The sequence below is a fragment of the Lepidochelys kempii genome, chromosome 5, assembly GCF_965140285.1.
Source record: "Lepidochelys kempii isolate rLepKem1 chromosome 5, rLepKem1.hap1, whole genome shotgun sequence".
In the NCBI taxonomy this organism is placed as follows: Eukaryota; Metazoa; Chordata; order Testudines; family Cheloniidae; genus Lepidochelys; species Lepidochelys kempii.
Window position 1 is genome coordinate 55,531,242 of NC_136384.1, and position 12,603 is coordinate 55,543,844.

Genomic DNA, 12,603 nt, shown 5'->3' on the forward strand with positions numbered 1-12,603 from the left:
GCTTCATTAATTGTAAACCTTTCTTTGATTCTGCTGACCATGACAGTTTCTAGAGGATCATTGAAATGATTGAATATCCTGATCAAAATGTTTTAACTGCTTTACAGTAAAAAAGAAAGCCATGAATCCATCAATCATGTATATATATATATATATATATATATATATATATACACACACACACACATACACACACACACACACACACTTACTATTCAGAATGGTCTTCAGTGCGTATCAGGCTGTGTAGTAATTCTGGAACCTTCCACCATGGAACTGCATTATCTGCAGGACGCATATTCAGCTCATCATTTATGATAGTAAGTTCTTGAAAGCAGAAATATTTTATTGTACCAGCATCAATCTGTCCTTATTTCAAGAGCAGCTAATAAGAAACTCACAGTGCTGAGAGTCTGGAGGTTTCTGTTGGAGTGGGACTACTAATTAATTGGCACTACATAAAGGTTGTTAAGATAATACTAGAAGCAGGGAAAATCAACTACATATGTGGAGTACATTTTATTTGCAAATGTCATCTGTTGTCAAATGTGATAGTGGCTAGAAGCTTTTAATTGGAAAGACTCACTTAAGCGATTGTTCTGCTATGATGCATCTTCTAGGTTTATATATAGACTACAAGCTACAGCTCAGTCACCTTGTGGAGCAATATAAGTGTACATAATATTAATGACATCTCATGTCTGCTACTTTGTATGAGTTCAGTTCTGAAATCCTTTCTCAGACAAAATCCCCATTGAAGTAAATATTTTTTTCTGCCTAAGGACTGAGGGCTCAATCTGCAGAAGTAGCTAGAATGTGGCTCAAGTTAAGTAGCTTCCAAGTACGCTGAGCACACATCTAACAAGCTAGAGTAAAAATAATCCAGTTTACTCCATAATTATGCAGATCTCTAACTTTTGGTAGCTCCATAAAGTTGCAGAAAGCCTAACTCATAAGAACATAAGAACGGCCCTACTTAGTCAGACCAAAGGTCCATCTAGCCCAGTAACCTGTCTTCAAACAGTGGCCAGTGCCAGGTGCCCCAGAGGGAATGAACAGAACAGGTAATCATCAAGTGATCCATTCCCTGTCATTCATTCCCAGCTTCTGGCAAACAGAGGCTAGGGACACCATCCCTGCCCATCCTGGCTAATAGCCTTTAATGGACCCATCCTCCATGAATTTATCTAGTTCTTTCTTGAACCCTGTTATGGTCTTGGCCTTCACAACTCAAGGGAACTTGTGACCTCTGTGTCACCTACAAATTACTACAAGATTTTATTAGACAGAAATACTGCTCCTCATTGTTCTACCTTTCACAGAGTGTGGTCAAAATTTTCAAAGATTCAAAATGTTGATTTGCATTTTTTACTTGTATTCTGTCCCACTTTTAGGTTTTAGTTATTAGTTTAGATAAACTTCCTTTTTCCATTTCATGTTTTCTGTCCCTTTCCCCCATTTCTGAATGCATAAGGCAAATTGTACTGTTTTGAATTTAGATCTCAGTAAATTTATGAAACTAATGATAAAAGACAGACCCCCAAGGTCAGTTTTTAAAAATAAGTAATCTTTTTCTAGCCCAGTCCCATTATTTCTATTGTTCTATTCCCTGAAACTTGATGAGAAAAACTACTGAATAGATACTGTGAAAAAGCTGTCCATTTTTTTTTATTTTGAATTTCTTAACAATGTTTTGTCACAAGACATTACTTTGGAATCATGATTAAAATCAGTATATTTTATTCTTCTAATTCCATATTATGCAGCAGGTGTCTGTGATGGAGAGAAACATGAACAGGCATGATATGTCCTATGAAATGTGCTGTGATATTTTGCACATTTATGAAATTAATTGACATGATTTCCCACAAGAATATGTAACCCAATTTAGGCAAATATTTTAATGGTATTTGTTTACCACTTTGGCACAGATGTTATGCACAAATCAGTACAGGTGTGTGGGGTTGAGTCTTTATTTTTCTACTTTAGGCAACCAACCTACATCTGCTGTTTGTTTAACAGTATTTTAGAAACTGATCGCCATTGTGCATCAAACAGCATATTAGGTAAAAACTGGGCAGCAGAACAGGTTTGACAACTGATTCAGCCTTGAAGCAGAAACTGCTTATGATCAGTTCCAATCATTAACTCTCTGACATTTCTAACATAAGTTATCTGGGGATGACATCCAGCAACATCAAAGTAGCATCTAAAATATAGCAAACAATGTAGCTGTACTTCAGAGAGAAGTAGAAGGCAGAGGGTAAACTTAACTGGTGCCAAAAAGCCATAGTAAAACCATTTGCTATAGGTCCCTGTGTATCTGGAGAAAATAGATTATGTTTGTTACACAACACTAACATTATCAACAGAGGCAAGCAATTATCCCCACACTGCAAAAAAGCAGAAGAAGGAGGAGGAGGAAGAGACAGAGCTACATGCTTCTGTGAATCAGAATTTCAGATTCACTGACAAAGAGGGCTCTTGGAAACCATTGGACTGCACTGAGTTGCAAAACAAAGAAGATGTGCCAGACCAGTTGTGATGGTCATTGAGGCCAGGTGGCAGCAGACCAGTTGTGATGGTCATTGAGGCCAGGTGGCAGCAGGTAATTATGGAGCATGCTATTTTTTCCCTTAAGAACTTCAATTCTTATTAAACCTAATTGTCCCCAGAGAAATGAGAGCTGAATCCAGTAAATCCAGTAAAGGATCCTGTGATCACTAACTCTAGAAAAAAAATATCAGAAAGTTGAGAGTGGAGGCAAGGGCTCTTTCTGCATTTGAGATTTACCTGATTCATTTAAGTGGGATTAATGTTCTGAATGGTGACAGGCTATCTTCCTGTAAGAGGTCACTTTTCAAGGACAAGTAAGATTAATGAATAATGGTTTATTGCCTTTATTCTCAGACCAACTGAGTGCACTGGGAGATAAAGTCTTCATGTCTAAAAATATACATGACCTTGAAATAGTTTACATATTGTCTATATAATGGTCTCTCTGTTTGTATTGTACGTGGTCTAGGCTTTGACTATAATCATTGTTCCATATGAGTACATCTGTGTAAACCCATCCCAGCAAAATGAGGCTTTTCCTGGGTTTAAAAGAATGAAAATGCTGCTTCTCCACTAGTGCAGTTCAGCTTGTTTTCACCATATCAGAAACACAATTTCTCAGCAGCTAATTAATGTTTTACAATTAATAATATTTTGTGTTGATCTATTATGGACAATATAGAATGACAAAAAAAAACAACAGTGAGTAATGCTGGACTTTATGTTAACCTAGACTTCACCCAAAGGAAGTTTCATTAACCTTTTTCAAGTTGTTTCGTACATTCAAGTCTCAAAGGGTAAGTTATTATTAACAATATTGCCAGACAACTAGTACTGATGCATGGACAGAGCCACTGTAAACATGTCAGACTTCAGAGGAAGTATATAGACAGTATCATATTATTATGTTGACCCACATTTCATCTTTAAATGCTAAAGGTGAGATGCAGCAATAGAATGATAAATGATTGATAATTTACAAGCATTATGTCAACATATTATTCAGCAATGAGTTTTATCACAGGTCTTTATGCTAGGAGGATACCAGAAAAAGAACTGACAAATATGTAGTTAGGGATAGGAATGGTTGCTTGGGCTAGAAAGTGGTCCTTTTTCTGCTATGTAGAAAACAAATCCAGGAGCATCTAAGTTCAAGATAAAGTTTTGAACAAGTATTGCTTAAGTGGGTTGCAAATGAAGCAACTTGAAGTTTTCTCATCTCCAGTTGGATAATCACCTAAAGATTGAATGATTATTCAAACTGAAACCCACAACTATTAAACTTCACAGATTCTTAGCAAAATGAAGTTGTCGGCATGTTGTTCCTCATATATAAATTTCCCTATTCTAATGACTTAAAGAGTGCTGAGGATTGTTTGATCTTCCAGAGAATTCATAGGGTTTTTTACAGGTATTGTCTCAAAATCATCATGGCAGAACTTTCTTTGATTAATTATGTTTTAAACTTTCTCTTATAAATAATTGTAAAATAATCAATAAAAGCAGAAATATTTTGATGAGTAATGCTAGATCAATCCATGTGAATAATGCACTGTGATACAGCAGACCACAGTGGTTGGTATTTAAGTGATGTGGAACACTGACACTTCAGTATAGCTGAATAAAGTACATGAAACTACACTACAGGTCTAAGTTTGATCACTGCATTTGGTACATTAGGCGTCAGTGAAACAGTTCCTGTTTCCTATATGAAAATGTAACATGGTAGCTAAATTGCAACCCAATCTAGTATCTCGCTCACACAGAGGATAAATGCTTACTGATTTGACCAACTAATGGATTTAATTCTTTAGCTCAAGTTCAGGGTGTTGCAGAGAGATCTGAACTTCTGTGGACCTCTAAAACCTAGAACTACATCATATATAAATATGATGACAAAGTCTATGGTTCCCCTCTAGTGGCAAGTCCATCTAGAGGATAAGAGCCTATTACTTCTGCCACTGAGCAGAGTTTGGATACAGGTTTATGCTTTGGTACTGAACAACTTGAGTTCATGTCTGCAGAGGACATGCTGAGGAAATGTTATAAAAACAAATGGTTAATGACAGCATTAGTTCTAAAGGCTTTTACAAGCAACTGTGTCCTTTTGGGACTTTACAGCTTTAAAAATGCTTTAGTTACAATTTAAAATAAATAATCTTTCATTAGGAAAGAAATTATAACAAGCGCCCGTCCCTTGTCCTGAGTGATTTTCACAATGACGGAAAATGCACAGTATCAGAAAAACATGCAGCTATAAATTTCCTGTGCTTTAGTGGTAGCTGGCTCAGATGTTCTGTTTTGGCCCATTTCTATTCAGACTACAGCAAATCTGATAGCTGCATATAGTGGGCCAGTTTCTCTACTGGGTCCATGAACTAAAGCCAGAACTAATCTGGGCTGAAGACCCCAGGCAGAAGAAAACCCACCTGAAAGGGGCTGTGACAATGCAAGAGGCCCTCAACCTAGACTCTTTTGAGTCAGTCACAGCCAACCAGTTCTGACCGGTGATGGCTAGAAATAGGCCTGGCCATGACCGCCCAAGTGTATACTCAATTCTGTGCATCATCTTTGCAGGCACTGTCAGAACTACTCTTATGGTGGTCTCCAGCTAAAGCAGCCATCAAAAGAAGTGTCCAGAAAGGATGATCAGAGAAACACCATCCAAATCTTGCTAGAGCAGAGAGGTGTATTTAGCATCTGGAATAAACACTAGTGAATCTTATGCCATGCATTTAAGCGTGTGGATAGATAGATAGATATAGATAATATCGATGATAGTGTGATTGGGCAAGGCCAGATGGCTATAGAAAAGTAGTGGGAGATAGATATATTAGCTCCAGGCTAAAGAAATCCCTGGTACCAGGATAAGTTAAATGGCAGCTGCTCCAGGTCAGTTAAGACACCTGAGGCCAATTAAGAACTTTCCAGAAGGCAGGGATAACGCTAGGTTGATTGGGACACCTGAAGCCAATCAGGGACTGGCTGAAACTAGTTGAAAGCCTCCCAGTTAGTCAGGTGGGTGTAGATGTCAGGAGCTATGGGAGGAAGTTGTGCTGTTGGAGAGACTGAGCAGGACACACCATATCAGGCACAAGGAAGGGGGCCCTGAGGTAAGGGTAAAGTGGAACTTGAGGAAGTGGGGGCTGCTGTGGGGAAGTGGCCCAGGGAATTGTATGTGTCATGTTTCTAAAAGGTCAGCTACCATAGCTGATACTATTAGGGTCCCTGGGCTGGAGCCTGGAGTAGAGGGTGGGCCCTGGCTCTCCCCTTTTGCCCCCTCCGATTAATCACTGAGACTGGGAGACAACAGAGACTGTGCAAGGGAGGATAGCTTCTCCTCACCTCTCTTGCTGGCTTATGATGAAAATGGCTCAGTAGACTGTGACCCTTGTCTCTAGAGGGTCACAGTGAGCATCTGAGGCTAGTGAAATCTGCCAGGAAACGTGCGACCCACAGAGACAAGGATAGAGCTTTGTCACAATAGATAGATAGTTAATTCTATATCTATCTATCTATCTAAGTGCGCTTAAAAAAATATAAACCTTGTAAAACCAGGTTAACAGTACAGGAAAAATCTTAGTCTCAGCTTGACCTGTGAAAGCCAATTAACTACAATAGAATATAATCTGTTATAATATGAAATTATTACATCAGCATGTTAGTAATTACTTAAAATGCCTTTCATTTTTTATTACTTTTTGTAAATCTAAGGTTCTGAAATAATTTAGTGTTCCATCTTGCAATAACAATTGTCTCACACACTGTAGTAATTAGAGAAATACAATAGATTTCCAAACAGAACCATATGATTGAAAGCGGTACAACAGCACTGAACCTATAATGTAACTGTAGAACTGCAATATTAGTAAAAGGGTCTAATAGTAGCTTTGGACCAGATGGTGCTGTGATGGGTTTGGCCACAGAGACCCCCTTAGGACTGTCACCTGATGTGCTAAGATTGCCTCTGGGCCCGTTTTCCCTGACAGTTTGGGATTCCAGAACCCTGCCTTGTGGAGCCAGACAAGCTAGGCTGCTGAAACACAGATGCAGGTCTGGTCCATGCCCCCAAAACTGCAGACTTTAACCAAAAACTGCTCAGCAGGTCACCTATTTCCAACACCCAGACATCCAGCTCCCAATGGGATCTAAACCCCAAATGGGTCTGTTTTACTCTATATCAAGCTTACACAGTGTAAACTCATAAATTGTCTGCCCTCTATAACACTGATCGAGAAATATGCACAGCTGTTTAGTCCCCCAGGTATTAATCACTTACTCTGGGTTTACTAATAAACAGAAGTATAAAAAGTAGGATTTAAGTGGTTTCAAGTAATAACATACAGAACAAAGTAAGTCACCAAGCAAAATAAAACAAAACACGCAAGTCTAAACCTAATACATTAAGAAACTGTTTGCAGGCAAGTCTCACCGTCAGAGATGTTCCAATAAGCTTCTTTCACAGACTAGACTCCTTTCTAGTCTGGGCCCAATCCTTTACCCTGGTAAAAGTCCTTGTTAGTTCCAGCTCAGGTGGTAACTAGGGGATTTCTCATGAATGTCAACCTCCTTTGTTCTCTCCAACCCCCTTTTATAGCTTTGGCACAAGGCGGGAATCTTTTGTCTCTCTGGATCTTCACCCCTCCTTTTAAATGGAAAAGCACCAGGTTTAAGATGGATTCCACCATTATTCCTGGGCTGGCTTACACAAACACAAGAAGGCTTGCAAGTAAACAAACCCATTCACAGTTCATTGATTCTGAAGCACCCTTCCAAAGCACCCTTCCACTTAATGTATTTACATCAGTAATACAAGTTTATAATCTTATTTTCCGAACTCCAGACATAGAAATAATACATGGAAACAAATAGGATGAACACACTCATTAGATTATAACCTTTGTAATGGTACCTTACAAGAGACCTTTTGCATAAAGCACATTATATTCACACTGAAAGCATATTTTCATAAGATGTTATGGAGTGCAACATCACAGGCTCCATGAAGGCACAGGTCCATGTTGTGGTGGTGCAGAACAAGGGGGAAAACAGTAGAAAAAATTGTTCTGGGCTATAAAATGATGGAGGAGAAGAGCTTCCTAAAGGAGATGCAGAAGACATTAGATAGGCTGCTGAAGGGACACTGCGAAGGTCCGAAAGTTCTTCTACAGTAACCTTGAACAGTTTAGTGACATGAGGCATCCAGGTTCAAGATATTTGTTTAACAAGACAAAAATACTACTCTGTTGTTTAGAGAGAGAGATAAGAAAATAATAGCTGTTCAAAGACCGACAACAATTTGTGCTTTGCACTTGTCCCAGCATTTAGAGTGCTTGTGAATTCATAGATTCATAGATATTTAGGTCAGAAGGGACCATTATGATAGTCTTGTCTGACCTCCTGCACAACGCAGGCCACAGAATTTCATCCACCACTCCTACAAAAAAAACCTCACACCTATATCTGTGCTATTGAAGTCCTCAAATCGTAGTTTAAAGACTTCAAGGAGCAAAGAATCCTCCAGCAAGTGACCCATGCCCCATGCTACAGAGGAAGGCGAAAAACCTCCAGTGCCTCTTCCAATCTGCCCTGGAGGAAAATTCCTTCCCGACCCCAAATATGGCGATCAGCTAAACCCTGAGCATATGGGCAAGATTCATCAGCCAGATACTACAAAAAATTCTTTCCTGGGTAACTCGGATCTCACCCCATCTAATAGCCCATCACAGGCCATTGGGCCTATTTACCATGAATATTTAATTACCAAAACCATGTTATCCCATCATACCATCTCCTCCATAAACTTATTGAGTTTAATCTTAACAGACCCCCTTCCCAGAATTGTGTTGAGATCATTAAAAATAGTCAGTGACACTGATGAAAACAAGGAAAAAAACCAAAAAGCAATGTGGAGAATAGAAATCAATGTTCAGAAGAGGAAAAGAACAAAGTTGTCAAGGAAAGTCGTCTTTTTTCTTTTCTTAGCAGTTATTGAACATGGAAAATAAACAAATCCTATAAAAAAGTAAATTTATAATGAACATGGTTTGTCAGAGAGAAAGCAAGAATTGAAGACTCTGTACGAAGTTTTAGTTATAGTTTTATTTTTATTGACGTTCTTGAAGAATAAAAATAGGTGATAGAAATACATTGGGAAAAAATCCTCTGGGTCTAGCAGTTATTGTTACATACACTTATTTAATTCCAAGTAAAACAGTCTCCCACTGAGTCATACAATGGTAAAGATCTAATTTTATTACAATACTCCCTGTCATCCCAATTCTACAAGGAGCTCGTGTGGAGTTTATTGCAAGATGAGGAATTAGGCCACAATGGTCACTGGCAAATGCAAAGTCAAACAACATAGTTCCATACATTTTCTACTGCTCTTCTAACATATTTTCAGTGTGTCATACATCAGTATATTTTGGGTAGGTTGGAAATGTGGTTATTTAAAGGGAGAAAGTACATTCTGTGTTTGGTCTTTTATGTGGCACTGCTTTTATGTGATTTGATACTTTTCAATTTATCTTCTCATTGCTCACTTTTTTTTTAATTTCACTCTCTCCCACTATCCCTTCATCCTGTGGCAAGGTCTACACTAGAAAATTAGGTCAGTTTAACTACACCACTCAGGGGTGTGAAAAATCCTCGTAGTGGCATACTTAAAGTGACTTAAGTCCCCAGTGTAGACAGTGCTAGCTTGACAGAAGTATTCTTGCATCAACCTAGCTACTGCCTCTCAGGGAAGTGGATGACCTACCATGAAGGAAGAAGCACTCCCAGCAGGGTAGGAAGTGTCTACAAAAATTGAAGCAACTGTGCTGCTGTAGCGTTTCAAGTGTAGACAAGCTGTAAATGGTGATAAGACATAGTATCATCCAAGCACTGAGGTTTGGATAATAAGTTTTAGACGTGCCAGTGTTATACTAATGAGCATCCCAGGTGAGAGACAAAACTAAAGAAAATGTTTTGGTACTCGCAATCAATAGAGTATTTTATTTTTATTCTATTTCTTCCATGAGAAAATATTATGGACTTGGTTTTTAAAGAAGATGGATACATGCAACTCCCAGTGACTTCATCTGGAGTTGAGGTACTGCTCAGCATCTCTGAAAATCAACCCCTACCTGGCATGTGTTTTGATTTCATAGTCCCTAATTCTGTATTTCTTACTCTGCATGTTACCGTGTATAAATGATATACCTGCCAGCAAAAGGCAGAAGTACTTCTGACCTGGATTATATGCTAATTACAATTTATGTGATGCTTTTTGTTGCTATGAACGGCAGAGATATTGCCTAGCATTAGCTTTGATGTAGGCCCTGATTCATCCATCTGATAATCAGGCTTAAAAGAAGGTTCAGTTTTAGGTAGCAGTTATTATTTATATCACACTATTTATTTCATGGGAAGCATGAACTGTAGAGACTACAAGCCTTACAATTTCCTGGCTGAAATAGGTTACATCTGTATAATGTAGTAATGACAATTACTAGATAAACATGTTCTGTTGTTATAATAATTATTTCACTTAGAAATATACCCACATAATTAAAACTTGCTTTCTGTATGGAATGTAACTGTGATGGCTTTAGCATAGCTGGCAGTGGTGAATAAATAGCCAATTATCATTATTGTCATACTTTTTATAAGAAAGTTCTGGGTTCACTGAAAGGCTTCTATGACACTCCTTATTTATTACTGATGAATAGCATCCATGCTTATTTTAAGGTTTCTTCTTTCTATTTATAAGCTACTTATATTTTTTCTTCTCGGCAAGGACATTTCCCCCCTCTATTATCTTAAACTGGTAAAGAAATATATAGGACTTGACTAACATATTCACACTAAGGACACAAACAGAAATGTACTGCTAATGATAAGATTTCCATTGCTGAGAAAAGAAATTTACTGAATGCTAATTGTTAGTGGAATAAAGATACTTTGTAAGACAAAATATAGTAAATTGGCATTATTGTGTTAATTTCTGAGCTAAAAGTGGTCCTATGGGCTCTCTTGAGGTTAATGATAGGAGTTATAATTAATTCAGCCAGTTAGAAATATACTAGTTTGACTCTAGAATATTTTTATACAGCCTTTCAATGTGAATGCCTATTAATTTTTCATAGATTTGCCTTGATGGCTTTCTAGTTCCCCTCATTTTTGTGACATAGTTAAATGACAATTTAATTAAATAAAGCATTAAACCAGACTCCATACTCCCTAGCTAAATCTATTAATTTGCCTAGCTAAATCAGACTCTTTAGGCTAGCTATTGTTATTGATGTTACCTGGTTTGTATTTTTATTATTTTTTTAAATACAGAATTATGTGGTTCTTTTACCTGTTTTATTAGACACTTTTATGGCCCCAGTGCAAATTTTCTGGAGAGAAGAGAGGAGCAAATGCCTAACAAATCCAATTCAACAGTTATTCCAATAAAGGGCCAGGCTTTCACCTGAAATGGGATTTTCAACGAGGTTTAAAAGGGGTAGGTACCCAACCTTCAATGGAAATCAGTGGAAGTTGGTCACATAATTCCTTTAGAATCCCTTGACAATTTCAGCTCCACCCTATGAAAGTGAGATCCCTTGGCATGTCAAGACAGCCAAACAATGAGACATTCAAAAACCTCTGGCCACTTTTGAAAATGTCCTCCTTAATGAATTCCAAGGATCATACTCTGTCAACTCATGTGCAAAATTTCCAAGGAAGGCAATGGAAGTTTTGCATACATTTCAATGGCAGGATATTTCCCTAAAGGCAAAATAAATTATGTTTTTGGGGAAGGGATTACACTATAGGAAAAACCCAAATCCTGAATTGGATATTGAAGGGAAAGAGTGGAGTGATGTAGTTTCATTTCACTCCAGAGTAGATCTAGAAATCCATCTTGAAAGAAAACTAGTTTGTTTGTTTCCTGCAGTCCAGAAATGATGATGGTGATGTTGGTGTTTTGTTTTAAATTATTGTCAATGTGGGTTTTGGGTTGTTTTTGTTTGTTTGTTTGTATGTTTTGCAGAGCTATAATGTTGCTTTGATATGTAGCTTTTTAATTGAGCTGATTTAAATGCTTTTAGTTTTATTTCTTGTGGTAAATCAAATCCAATAAGTTATTTTTAACAACAATAGGCAGCACCTAAAAATATCAGATTTAGTTAAAAGTTTCATCCACAGGGAAAAGTCAACATCTTGCTCTAAATTGTGACTAAGGCATGGAAAAATCATTTGATGCAGAGGAGCACATAAAAACATTAAAGATTTTGAATTGAATCATCTGTAGGTGTTCTCCATAAAGGTTTATTAAATGCAGTCACATTAGATTAGATCTCTTATCGCATATTAAGAACTGGCATTATAGATCAATAATAAAATAGGATGTTTGTGACAACCAGAGAAGGACAAACCAGTTTGGATGAAAAGCAGTAAAGACAATGTTCTCCACAGGTTGGAATCTAATCTGAACTGAATTGTAGAAGTTAGGAAAAAATTAGATCGTTTCACCTCTTTTTAAAGACCTTGCCTCTTCATACTTGATTTTGGCCTGGGTGGGAAGTACCAAAATACTACCAGTGTAAGCGCTCCTAAGAGAGATGCTGTTAAGTATTACCATGTGTGCTTATGCTGCAAGATGCTGCCGCAAGAATTTCAAGATACCATTAGAGATGTGGCTTATACACACATCTTTGGAGAATCAGCTCCTCTCTTTCAAAGCTGCAACTCCTTTTTGCTCCCTACTTCTGCCCATTTGATGGGCTCCGTTGGCAGCAATCTGTCCCTTTCTTCTTCCTTACTCCTATTTTCTTCACACATGATTAGGGTTCTGAGGGATACACAGACAAATAAAGAGCAGACATTAGCCCTGATTATGCATGGTCTTCCACCTGGGTGGACCACTGCATTGAAGTCAGTGGGGCTCAATATTCAGGGGTCCAGCACTGTAAAGGGCAGCTCAGGATTGAGGCTTAAGAGGCCAGATGTGGAACCCTTACACTGGTGAGCACTTACTTGTATGAAGCCAGTAGAACTAACTTGAATGAGTAA

General features: G+C 37.9%; 1 long non-coding RNA gene across 1 annotated transcript in view; it reads left to right on the forward strand.

The window, feature by feature from the left end:
* Positions 1 to 2,433: 2,433 nt before the first annotated feature.
* The window catches only part of LOC140912057 (uncharacterized), a 28,549-nt gene continuing 18,379 nt past the window's right edge, over positions 2,434 to 12,603 (forward strand). The window contains exon 1 of the long non-coding RNA XR_012159213.2: positions 2,434 to 2,608. This is a non-coding gene — a long non-coding RNA (uncharacterized LOC140912057). The remainder of the gene's footprint in view (positions 2,609 to 12,603) is intronic.